Raw genomic sequence first — 13,715 nt, 5'->3', positions numbered from 1 at the left:
CGGATATACCTCGTAGGGGTGTAAGTATAAAATTTTCATAGTATAGGAGAGCAAGTGTTTGATTTTAAAATATAGGACATGCATCCAAAACTGAGTCAAATTAAACTCCAAGAACACAACTTTAATTTACACATGAAAAATGCTCACTCGTGTCCAATAGAAGAGAATTCAAGTATGAATTAAACTCGGGCGTTGCATGTCCTAATCACGACCAAATCTTGAACATCTTATTAACACAAACGTCCAATAAATTTTGCAATTGATTCGTTATAATTTTAATTTGTCGTTTATTTAGAAACTAGATGGCGTATGCCCATGCTGCGCACGGGCCCAACACTTTGGATTATATAGTGTATCTATCACTACTAAAAAAAAGGTGTTTTCGACCAAAAACTTTCGACCACATTTTTGGTCGAAAAAAATCGACCACGCGCGGTTGAAAAATCAAGAATTTAATTTTTATTTTATTTTCAGTAGGATTTCGACCACACGGGGTCGATTTTTTAAAATGAAAATATAATTTCGACCACGTGTGGTCGAAATTAAATTTTGTATAAATAAGAAATGGGAAACGTTTAATTTAAAAAAAAAAACTAATTTTCGACCACAGGTGGTCGAAAATTGGACCACATTTATACCATATCTGGTGGTCTTTACTTTTCAATTGAAGGTTTTTCTTTCTCTCTCTTTCCTCTCTCCCTCTCCTCTCTCTACCCACACGCACTACCTCTCTCCCTCTCCTCTCTACCCACACCACCAGCTCACCGCCCCACCAGCCCAGACCCTCAACCCACCGCCTTCCGACCACCGCCAGTCCACCATCGGCGGCGCAGCCCATTATTTTCAGGTACGTTTTTTTTTCCAATGTCATGAACACTTACCAATGCATAACAATCTCATGTTATTAGCTACATTACGTTCTATATTTAGTAGATTTGATAACTTTATTTAGTGTTCAATATTTGTTTTAGGGTTTATATTATGTCATTTTTTTTTTTGGATTTTGAATTGAAATTGAGTGTTATTTTTTGGGCTATTTTGGTCCCTTTTTTTGGGACTATTTTGATTCTTTATTTATGTGCTATTTATTTATTTATTTATTTATTTATTTATTTCGGTTCTTTATTTATGTGCTCTTTATTTATTTTATGTGCTCTTTATTTATTTTTTCTTTCCATTATGAAGTGCTAACATTATTGAGGCTACTGGGTACTTAAGCACGTATTGTTTTCCGCCCAATATTATATTTTTTGTTTGGAAGCTAGCAATGACGTACAAAGATATTGTTTAAGCACTGAATCTTACAAAGTAATTATAGATTAAAGGTGGTTGAGTGCCTGCAACTTAAAACTTCTAGGTCCGCAAGACTCTGTCGCTCCTCTCCGTTCTTTCCGTTCTTTTTGGGCGCTTAAGTTGTCAATTAGCAAAGTTTTCAACAATGCAACTAGTCAATGGAAAAAAATAGAAGTATATTTCAGTAGCAAAGTTTAAGTTGTCATTCTTTTTGGGCGCTTAAGTTGTCAATTAGCAAAGTTTTTGGGCTGTTTTGGTCCATTTTTTTGGGACTGTTTTGGTTCAGATTTTGGGACTGTTTTTGTTATTTTTTGGGACTGTTTTTGGTCAATTTTTGGACTGTTTTTTGGGACTGTTCTTTCGGAGTGTTTTTTTTTTTTGGGCAGTTTTTTGGGACTGTTTTTGTGGACTATTTTTTGGGACTGTTTTTTGCGGACTGTTTTTTTTTTTGGACTGTTTTTGGTCATTTTTTGTACTGTTTTTTCTAGTTGTTAATACATGGGTGGTTATTATGTAGTTATTAATTAAAGTTAAAAAGATTTAGGTATTTTATCTATCTAGTTTCAAACTGCGCATTACAGGTAGGAAGGTTATACTTTGAAATAATTTTTTTTTACTAATCATATAAATTAAATATGGTTTAACAAGTTCAAACTTTCTGCAATTTGTGTAGATTGAATCTCGTAGTTGGATGTACGATAGAACTAATCCTGGTCGATTTGGGTTGAAGAATGAATTTGTAGCCGGCGTTTATGATTTTGTTGACTATGCTAAAACACTTGAGGATTTTACAATTCATGGTGTAGTTAGGTGTCTTTGTTCTAAATGTGAATGTATGAAATTCAAGACCCTAGAGATTTTTAGGCGACATCTAATGGAAAAAGGTTTTAAAAGTAATTATACAGTTTGGACTAGTCATGGAGAAACGCGTAACAATTTGGGTGGATTTCAGAACTTTGTTGTGGGTGAAAGTAGTAGGATGGTAGAACCTACTGTCCAGAATTCTAGAATGCACGACATGGTTTAGGATGGTTATGGCATGCATTGTGGCTTTGAATCAAGTGGCCATGTTGAAGAACCTCCCAATGAAGAGGCCAGCCGTTTTTATAAAAAGTTAAAAAAAAGCTAGTCGGCCCTTACATGATGGTTCTACCCACTCTCAATTATATGTCGTTGTTAGATTATTGAGTATCAAAGCAGATAACAATGTTCCCCAAGGGGCAATGGATTCTGTGATTGACCTCATGCATGAATTGGTTGACCCGACTCTAGAGATACCCGATAATTACTATAAGGCAAAGAGATTGGTATCTAAGTTGGGACTCTCGTCGGTGAGAATTGATTGCTGTGAAAATGGCTGCATGTTATACTATAATGATGACGTCGATCTAGAATCTTGTAAGTTTTGTGGTAGTAAACGGTTTAGAGCTCGTAATAATTGCGTGCAGCTTGATTGGATCCAAGATGAATGGTGGAAGGACCTGCTGCACTACTGGGCAACTGATCCGACTTTTTGAAACGAAGTGAAAATGGGAAGGCCGCTAGAGCCTCAATGAAGGGTGGATCGCTGCACACTAGTGGCGCCACGAGTTAAGTGGACTTGATGAAGCGGCTGGTATGTCTCCTTCTTTAGCATTGTCAAATGACATTTCTTATTCTTGTTGGTTCAGATTTTTGGGACTGTTTTGGTGATTTTGTTGGACTGTGTTGGTTCAGTTATTTGGGACTGTTTTAGTTCAATTTTGGGATGGTTTTAGTTATTTTGTTGGACTGTTTTTTTGGACTGGTTTTTGGGGACTGTTTTTTGGACTGTTTTTGTGGACTGTTTTGTGCAGACTGTTTTTTCTAGACTATTTTTTTTTTTGGACTGTTTTTGGTCATTTTTTGGACTGTTTTTTTAGGACTATTTTTTTTTTTGGACTGTTGTTGGTCATTTTATTGTACTGTTTTTTGGCACTGTTTTTGTGCACTTTTTTTTTTGAGAGTTTTTTGCGGACTTTTTGTTGGGACTGTTTTTGCGGACAGTTTTTGCTGACTTTTTTAATTGTTAATTTTGATTTGTTTGTAGGAGCTCCAGAGGGGTTAGGCGGTACCTCAAGATGAGATCTTCAAGATTACTCACACGAGAAAGGAGAAGAACGCTGATGGTACAGACCGATGGGTTGAGCCAAGGGCTGAGCGAACTTGGGTAAGTCGTTAGTTAACAATAATAATATATTTTTTGTACTAAATTAGATTATTAACATTGTATCCTTCAATTTCAGAACGAATTTCAACAACACTTTGGGGAGTTTCGAGCCACTCAGCCAAGTACCACGCAGATGACCAACGAGTTAATACAGCAACAATGGATTGAGAAGGTTGCTCCCCCAACAAGGCATGGGACAGTTCATGGGATGCCTAATCGAGCCTTTCGTCGATACCCGTCGGCCCTTGAAGCCGTAGGTGTTACTGATGATGGGACAGTTGATCCTAAGGAGTATGAAGCTATGAAGCATCAAGTTGACCTGCTAACAAGAACACTTAATTCCTCGGAGGCCAGGATGTTGGGTATGCAAGCCCAGATTAATAGCTTACTTAATTCGCGGCCGTTTCCGATTCTCCCGTGTCCTGGGGATGCTCGTAGGTCATAGCCTCCTAGACAACCCCGACCTTCCCAAGGTAGACGACGTTGGTCACAAGCTGACATAAATCATGTTCTTGTCGATAAGTCTAGTGGGGAGGATACGGATCATGTCTCTAACACCGAACATTGACCTTTTTTATTAACGTGCTTTTGGATTCTAATTCTGCTATGTTTAAATGGATATGTATATTATGTTTAAGGGTTTGAATGTAGTTTTAATTTGAACTAGAAGTAATTTTAATTTTAAGATGTTTAAGTGTTTGAACGTAGTTTATGATATTTAAGTGTTTGAATGGACAATGTTTAAGTGTTCAAGTGTTGAACATTGTTTATGGTTGTTGTGTTGCATTGTTGATGAATTGGATGACTGTTTTGGTTGATGAATTTGGTTATTGAAAATTGGCAGGTGGGATGTCAAAAACAACCAAATGCTGGAAAAAATATTCTGGATTTTCGACCACAGGTGGTCGAAAATCAGCCCAGATATTTCACAATTTCGACCACATGTGGTCGAAATTGTACCCAGAAAAATACAATTTCGACCACGTGTGATCGAAATTTAGCAATATGGTTGCCAGATTTCGACCACATGTGGTCGAAAATCTGGACCCAATTTACAATTTCGACCACATGTGGTCGAAATTGTGAAAATATTTTTTTTATATTTAAATATAAATAGTGTTTTCAACCACACGTAGTCGAAAAAGTTAAGTATATAATTTAATATAAAAATAATTTTTCGACCACATGTGGTCGAAAATAATTTTCCCTTAATTTCGGTAGAATGTGATTGCGACCACATGTGGTCGAAAAAAATTCGACCTACCTGTTAGCGACCTACGCGTGTGGTCGAAAAATTGGTCGAAATAAGGCCTTTTCGACCTCGTGTGGTCGAAATTTTTGATCGAAAATCTCGGTTTGTTAGTAGTGTATGTGTATGTAGTTGTGTACAATTGTAAAGATATATGTATTGGGTAGTGATAGTATATATTATTTATATTGCTAATAAACATACATAAGTTTGCACTGTCTATGCATATATATAGATGAACATTAATACATATACACAAATGTTATTTGTCTATTACATTGATGATTGCACTATATTTATATATATATATATATATATATATATATATATATATATATCATTTATATTATATGTTTACAGAAGCTGGTACTTGTAAACAGTTAAAAAGTAATGCAGTCGGCTATTTTGTTAGTAGCAGTCATGCATGTTGTAGCTGTGCGACGTCATGGCTGATAAAATACCTGTATAAATTTGTTGTTAAAATTAGCGGAACTGTTCAAGTGATAGATGTAGAGAGTGTAGTAGTAGTGCAGTTGAGTTAGTTGTGTCACGTATTAATTGCATTTTGTTTTGCGCGGATTGCCCTTCTTTTGGGGTGGTCTTTAAATTTTGCCCCTCAAATTGGTGGTCTTTAAGTTTTGTCCTTCGCTTGAAAAGGTGGCCGAAAAAATAAGGCAACCTATGTTGGATCCGGCATAATTTTAGTTATGCCTTAAGACAACTTATGTTGGCTTCGGCAGAGGTTGCCTTAAGGCAAAGTTTGCCTTATAAATTGCCTTAAAGCATAAAATTTATGCCGGATCACTTTCCCAAGCCTTGCCTTGCAAAATTATTTTTTATTTTTATGCTAGAGTCGGGGTTCGAACCTCAAGGTTTCTACTCGAAGGGCAAAAATTAAAACCAGCAATTTAAGGGGCAAAAATTGAAGACCACCCTGAATGAGGGGCATTCCTGCGAATTGCCCGATTAATTGTTACACCTTTCATTTTTATTTGTTTAATAGTATTATACTTTATTAATGTATTTGGTATAGTTACGAATGGTAATTTACAAAATTAATGTAGTTACTAAATATAAATAAATTAAAATGTAGCTATTATCAATAATTACCTCTTAGAGGTAGCTATGCCAAATAGTTTTTCTTATAATTTTAGCATATGCATGTCAACAATTGTTACCTTTAATTGTGCATAAAACTCAAGTTTAACAAATTTAAATACATTACCTTAGTTAGGTAATTTAAATTGGGGAAATTTCATAAATATACAATTTGCTCCCTTACATTGCAAAAAAATAGCCCAAACCTTACATTGCAAAGCTTTAACCCACAATTATATACATATACACATATATACACCCATATACAATATTATAACATATATCCATATACACCCATATACAATAGTATAAAATATATCCATATACACCCACATACAATATTATAACATATATCCATATACAACCATATACAATATTATAACATATATCCATATACACCCATATACAATCCTATACAATGTTATACAATATTATACACCCATATAGAATATTGTATGCCCATATACAATATTAAACATCCATATACAACAATCGCAACGCCGCCGCCACTGCTCCATTTCCGGCCAAACAACCTAGACCAAACACAACGTCGGCGGAATAAATCTAGGGTTTCGGTAGCAGTAGGAGGCGGGGGAGAGAGAGGCAAACTAGATCTAGGGTTTCGCCGGCATTTTTGGCCACCGCCGCTAACTCGATCTAGGGTTTTGGGGAGGAGAGAGAGCGAGAGAGCGAGAGAGAAGGATTTCCATGGCGGCGGCTGCGATGTTGTAACATCCCGTAAATCCTAGTTAGGTGTCAATGTGAAATAATCGGAGTTTAGATGTCATTTTAACCTTTTAGATTCCTTGGGATGGATAATGGTGTTAAATAATCTTTTCGGGGTCAAATGAGATAAGGAAGTTCCTTAGAAATCTTTAAATTCGTCAAGTTTGAGACAGTTTTCAGTTATGTCCAGTTTGCGGGTATTTGCGTTTGACATTTGGAAAAACCCAAAACATATAAGTTGTAGGGAATTAAAATACCTTTTCAAAATATATATTATGCAGCCCAAACAGACATGTGAATAAAAAGTTATGCCTGTTTTACAGAATACATGGAAAATAGAAATCCCGATTCTTGTAGGATTAGGTTTTTAAGCCCAAGCCTTTATGAGACCCTATAAATACACCCCAAAAACGTCCAAGGAGAGGGTTTTTCCACCAGAGCCATATATCATCTCTCTAAGGTGAGTTTTTACTCAAATCCCTAAGTTAATTACCTTAACTAATCACTAGATTAACACCGAATCATTATATGAAATCGATAGATTGTGGAAACTTCATTCAAGGTCAAATATGGGATAAAGCTTTGGGATTTCTTCAAAAAGGTAACACCCTTACACTTTTATGGATATATGGAATTATTACTATGTTTTAGACATGGAATAGTTGGTAGAATCATGAAATAGGATTGGTTTAGATGCACTTTATTAAAAACAAAACCCTAGTATTTTTGCTGTAGAATTTCCTCCGGCCAGCCCTAATAAATTGACATTTTCCACTTATCTAACCGTTGTATCGAGCCCAAATTTTAACTGAGTGGTCCCAACATATAGGTGTTATATGTGAACGGTGAAGATCGAATTTCGAGGTCTGTAGCTGTGAGTTTCTAGCTATGAACAGTAGCTGCGAATTTGGTGAATATCTATAGTTTATTGGTCATACAAACCTCAATTAGGTGTAGAATGATTCTTTGAAGCATGGAGATTATGTTTGGAATATTTTAACGGGATTTAAGGTATGTCTCTTTTGAACATACGCTTTCTATCGGTTTTTACGAACTCTTTGGTTATGATTTGTATGTCTCTTTTAAAATCATTTTTTACTATAAAGGTGATTTGTATGTCTCTCTTTTGAAAACTTATTTTGAATGAAAATCACATTTGAAACTATTGTTGGAAGTATAAATTTTATTCAAGATTCTTAATGAATGAAAGGAAATTAATAATGAATGAAAGGAAATTAATCTTTTCATGTTTCTTGAATCCTAATTCATGTCTAAATGGTGGTTAATATGTGTGAGGGGACAAACCCACATTAAATCTAGATTTTAACAAACTCTATATATGTATAAGATATTATGAACGTTTTCCTCTATGAGAGATGCTTAATAATGATGGTTAAGAGTTGGTAATGACATTCTCATTGATGAATTGGGACATGGAAATCTTTTGTAAAAAAGTTATATGTTTTCAAAACGTTGATTAGAATGACTTATTCTTTCGATATGGCATAATGAACTTTAATGTTATTGATGGTGTGACTACTTTGAGATAAATTGTGAATCAGCTTCTATGCCATGGACCTTGTTGTTGTGTTTGCCTTGCTATTCGAGAGGAAGAGTAGCCACTATGGATCCTAGTGTATTAATTGCCTTGCCATTCGGGGGGAAGAGTGGCCACTTCCGGGTTCGATACCTGGGGTGTATTAATTGCCTTGCTATTCGGGAGGAAGAGTAGCCACCGTGAATCCATATTCCGGTGTATTGCGCAATGTGCCTTGCTATTCGGGAGGAAGAGTAGCCGCCGTGAATCCATATTCCGATGTATTGCGCAGTGTTGTTGATATTGAGTTGGGCCTATATGGGCGATTGTGATATCCATCTTTATTATGGAGCTGGTATTTATGCCTGATTGATTTAAAGCATAATTGAAACTGGGATTTTGAAATGGCTTTATAAACTGTTTAACAAATGATATTAAGAATCACAAAGTGGAATGACTGTTTTTATACTATCTTTTCAGAACTGATTTCTTTATGTGTTATTATATTTTATTTTTATATTACTTGTTGTCCCCGAGGCACTCACTGAGTACGAAAGTACTCAGACATACCATTGTTGTTTTTGATGGTATGTTAGGTAACGGAGAAGAGCAGGTTCATAATACTCTCGACGCTTAGAAGAACTTGCTGCTGCTGTTGATTTGGTGAGCCCACATCCTTGTTCGTGGGACACTTCCTGTTTCATTTATTATTCTAGATTTTCGGGCTGCATCCCGAAGTTAGATGATTGTTGTGTCTCTTAGAAGCTCCATATATAGTTGTCAGAATTGTGGGTAGAATGTTAAAGTCTCGTACGACTTAATGGGTGTTTGCCACATTTATGACCATTTACTTATATTAGACTTCCGCTGATTTTATTCCTTAATTGTGATCCTCATATATGCAGTTACTTATAACCTAGTTTAATTTAATAAGGAAAGATTATTAAAATGGAACTTAATGTTTAATTATTTTATAAGGTGCTTCTGGTGTTGTTTATAGCATCGGATGCCTGTTACGTCCAGGGTGGGTTTTGGGGTGTGACAGATGTGTAGTGGCCACCGCCGCGAGCTAGATCTAGGGTTTGGGAGGAGAGAGAGCGAGAGAGAAGGACTTCTTCGGCGCCGACGCCAACAACGATGTGCAGTGGTGGGTGGCAGCACTGGAGGTAGAGAGGGGGGAGAAGAGAGAGAAGGCTGGGTCATTTTTTGACAAGTAATTTTTGTTTAAACTGAAGATGGGCTACTGTGGGCAAGAAACTCAAATATGGGCTAAATTTGGTAGCATTGGTACCCCAATTGATACTGAGTGTAATTATCTCATTTAAATTTGCTTTTGTCCACCAAGTTTTTCCTTCGGCGTCTTGTTCCCAAATTGAAATAAGTACTACTCCATCCGTCTCTTAGTATTTTTTATGACTTCTAGAAATAGTCATCTCCAATTATTTGTCATTTTAGAAGTTTAAGACAAAATTTTTTTTTTTCATTTTACTTTTTGGTAGTAATTATTCTTGAAAAATATAAACACCTCAATTATGGGGTGATGTTATGATTATTCAAATACCAATGAAGGTAAAAATAATTAAAATCCCGCATAATTAATATTTTTAAGGACGTGTAAAAGAGAATCAAGACAGATAATTTGAGACGGAGGAAGTAAGAAACAAAAAATTAATGAATCTTGCACCAAAAACTTATCAAGTAAAGCTAAAAGAGTAGTTTATTGTTATATTTTTAAGAACTCCTCGATAATAAAACATTTTTTTATAGATTAAAGATACATATAACTAAGTAATCAAATTTGTATTAATGGAAATGACGTTTTTTTTTTTAGATTTTGATGTTTTGTTCTAATATTGTGCATGTTTGTTCTTAAGTTAGATTACAATCTTTTTAATTATATAATAAAACATTTTGCAAAAAGAGGCACATGTGAACGTTTTATTTAGTTCATAAAAATAGTGAAATTAGTTATTAAAAGGGTAAAGCTTTATTTGGATTTTAAAAAAGTTACTCCACGATATATTTTATAAAAATATCCTACTATATATTGATTATCAAGGAGAAGTGAAAATCATTAAAAATACTGGAAAAATGAATAATTTGATACCGTATATGTGTCACAATCCGGATGAAATCAAGAAAAAGTAGAATTATGCGAGGTTGATAAAATAGTGAAAAGTAAAAGGATTGTAAAAGTGACACGTGTCCAAAAGCATAATTAATACTTGTCACTTGAAATGACATCATATGTTGTGATGTAATTTTTATGAGCAGGGGCAAAATTGGAAAGGTACGAATATATTTAATACTAAGCTACAGTAAAATTCTACTTTTAACTAATGGAATTATTCAATGGCAAGTGCTTTGACCAAATTGCCCTTAGTTGCCCTTGGTCGACGACGATCCACTTCTTCAACTCATGCTTCTATATACTATTAATTTGTACATCAGAAATAAAAAGATGGGATCTATACCACCATTTTTTATTTATGATAGTACTCACTTTTGATATGAGCAATAATTGAGAAGGCATCTTAATTTTTTTTTTAATTCGTCCACTTTAATTTATGGTCAATGTTTTCTTTGAACGCGTATAAAAGTTAGTATTTTGTCTTTTCTTTTCTTTTTACCTTCAGGAGATAACATTTTTTTCATTATTTACCTTTAAATGAACCTATGCATGCATGGCATTGGACATTTGTTTTGCGAACTTTGACTTTTTATTTGTTCAGACTTTCTTAACATTAATGAAGCCAATATCTCAAATTCGGGCACTCCACCAAGAACATTCAAGGTAATTCCTATATATATCCCCAACTTTCATTAATAGAAATAATTTTGCCTCCATCGATGATCGAACAACGTGTTTGTTCACTTAATCAAACGTAACCCATACTCCCTCGTCTCAAAATATTTATCGTCCTTACTTTAAATACTTGTCTCAAAATATATGTCGTTTTATTTACCTAAAATAAAATTAAGTAGCTCTTTTCTATTTTACCCTTATATTAATTACATCAATGGGCTGATTTTGTGAGTCACATACCAACATTTAAGATGTTCATCATTAATGGAGAAAATATTTATTGAGGATAGAGAACATGATGAAATATGTTAAGAGGGTAAAATAATCAAAATGCTACCTTTATAGATATTTTCTTAATAGGCGCGCGTAAATGAAAAATGCGATAAATATTTTGAGATGGAGCGAGTATGAGTTTGCAGTTTCTCGTTGGAGTTATCTTTAATTTTGGAGATGGAAAAAGAAAGAGTCGCCTCATGAGTTTCCTGGTCTCTTCCTTCATTAATTTTTTTTGGTATATTATTTTAGTCAAACACGAAATAAATGTTCCCATCCAAGTATTGCCAACAAAATTCAAAGTTTTAATTCAGTGTACATGTATTTAAACAAATAGGCCACTTATAATATACTAATAAATACTCTATTAATTAATGAGTAAATAGTATAATCAACCTGCAATTACATGTTAAAATTCACCGAGCGTACAAAATACGATACATATGACTAAAGTGTTTGGTAAAATTAGTTCACCAACGAAGACCGCTTCCCAGACTACCAATTCTTATTGACGACATTTTTTTTTTTTTTTTCATAGTGGCGGAAAGAAATATAATAGTGGTCAGCATATAATAATTATTATAAATCGAAGACACGCCTGCAGTCATGTAGGAGCGTGTTCTTACTAGGAGAAGGAAAACTTAATGAGTCCATATAAAGCTTGTTGGGTTTCAGATTTGGTACTGAAATTAATTATTTGTTGATATTCATAGGCAAGTGTGTTCGGACAACTTGTAAAAGGTACTTACAAGCTCCTTCAAATCTTTGTAAGTTACGGACTAACTAGGGGCATTTAGTTAGAGGTGACTCTTAAGTCTTTTTATTGAGAGAAGGTGACTCAAGTTTTAATTATTGAGTGGAGATGATGTTTTTTTATTAGTGATTAAGAGGTTTTGACCTTGCCCAAAAGTTTTTATTTTGACACTTTGACCCTTAACTTTATTTTTAACACTTTGCCCTCAAATTTTATTTTTAACACTTTGACCCAGTCAATATAAACCCTAAAATACCAAAATGGGTCCAAAAAAAAAAGGGCGCCAATAGCTGCACCCGTTTTTGCTCTTTTCCCTCTTCTGTTCTTCTTCTCCTTCCTCGATTCGTTCTTCCTCCTCCTTCTTCTTCCTCTTCTTCTTTTCCATCCGCCTGTTCTCATTCTTTTTCTCCCTCCATTCTTCTTCCTCATCTTCCATTGCTGCTTCCCCTACTTCTTCTTCATCCATTGCTATTCCATTTTGAAGAATCTGCTCAACAAAAGAAAAAACTAAACCACCAAATTTGTAATTTTTTTGGTTGGATTTCGTTAGTGTCTACATGGGCATTACTTCATAAGTATTGTTGCTTCCCCTGCTTCTTCTTCTTCCATTGGTGCGGCATTTTGAAGAATTTGCTCAACAAAGAAAAAACCGAAACCAGCAGATTTTGCAATTTTTTGGCTGGGCATTACTTCAGAAGTAATTTCCGCTCATTTGGTAAGTAAAATATTGTTGTTTTGTTTCAATTGTTTATGTGGATTTTGCTGCTGATTTTCCAACAATTTATAGTAGCAATTGTACTTGTTGCAACAAGTGCTAAAGCTGCTGTATAAGAGCTTCTAAATTTTTGCAACAACTGTTGTAGTTTCTGCAAAAGCTGTTGTAGTTTATGCAACAGCTATTGTAGTTGCTGCCACAATTACAACAGATTATGTAGTTGTTGCAACTTCTATACTAATTGTTGTTAAATACGTAGTATGAATAAGTTGCAACAGATTTGTGAGTTGTTGCAAGTAGTGTACTACCTGTTGCAACAAGTATCTTACTTGTTGCAACAACTCACTGATCCGTCGGATTCAGCTTCAGTCCAACAGAACCCAAAAACTAGACCCAAAAAAAAAAAAACTGTAGCTGACTCCAACAGATTAGTTTGTTGTTGCAACAAGTGTATTACCTGCTGCAACAAGTAATTTACTTGTTGCAACAACTCACTAATCTGTTGGACATCTTCAACTGTCTTTGGATTAAACAGAACTCAAAAAACTGAAGCTGACTCCAACAGATTAGTTAGTTGGTGCAACAAGGATAGTACTTGTTGCAACAGGTAATCCACTTGTTGCAACACCTGATTCATCTGTTCCAACAAGTCATTAAGTTATTGTATTTTGTTACTATATAGTCATGACCTTTTTAAAAAAAAAAACAAAATATATTCAGGTAGCATTAATGGGGGACTCAATAACAATAGGTGTTGATTGCCATGGCGAATGGATCGAGAAGAACAATCGATATATTTGGCGATGGAAGGGTAGTCACATGTTAGAGACGATAGCGATGAGTGTCCAAAGAGATGTTGTGTTTGATGATTTTGTGAACTTAATCATCACCTATTGTGAATTAACTTGTGAACCGAAAGATCTTGCCATCACTTACATGCATAGCTCTTTTGAAAACCAGAGGGTCTTGCCTTTTAAGATAATCGATCAGGATCGCTTGTGTACTTATTTGAATGATGTAGCTAGGCCCATTTTAAGGGTATACGTGGTTGGAAGCCCGGTAGAGAACCATAATTT

General features: G+C 34.8%; 1 long non-coding RNA gene across 1 annotated transcript; it reads left to right on the top strand.

Moving 5' to 3' along the window:
- The first annotated feature begins 2,403 nt into the window (after positions 1-2,403).
- Positions 2,404-4,198, top strand: LOC132642541 (uncharacterized). The gene is made up of 3 exons (XR_009583225.1): positions 2,404-2,908; positions 3,362-3,481; positions 3,558-4,198. It is a non-coding gene; the product is annotated as an uncharacterized LOC132642541 (long non-coding RNA).
- The last annotated feature ends 9,517 nt before the right edge of the window (positions 4,199-13,715 follow it).

This window comes from Lycium barbarum, chromosome 5 (genome assembly GCF_019175385.1).
Source record: "Lycium barbarum isolate Lr01 chromosome 5, ASM1917538v2, whole genome shotgun sequence".
Taxonomy (NCBI): domain Eukaryota; kingdom Viridiplantae; phylum Streptophyta; class Magnoliopsida; order Solanales; family Solanaceae; genus Lycium; species Lycium barbarum.
The sequence above is the reverse complement of the archived record's forward strand: the minus strand, read 5'-3'. Positions and strand labels throughout refer to the sequence as shown.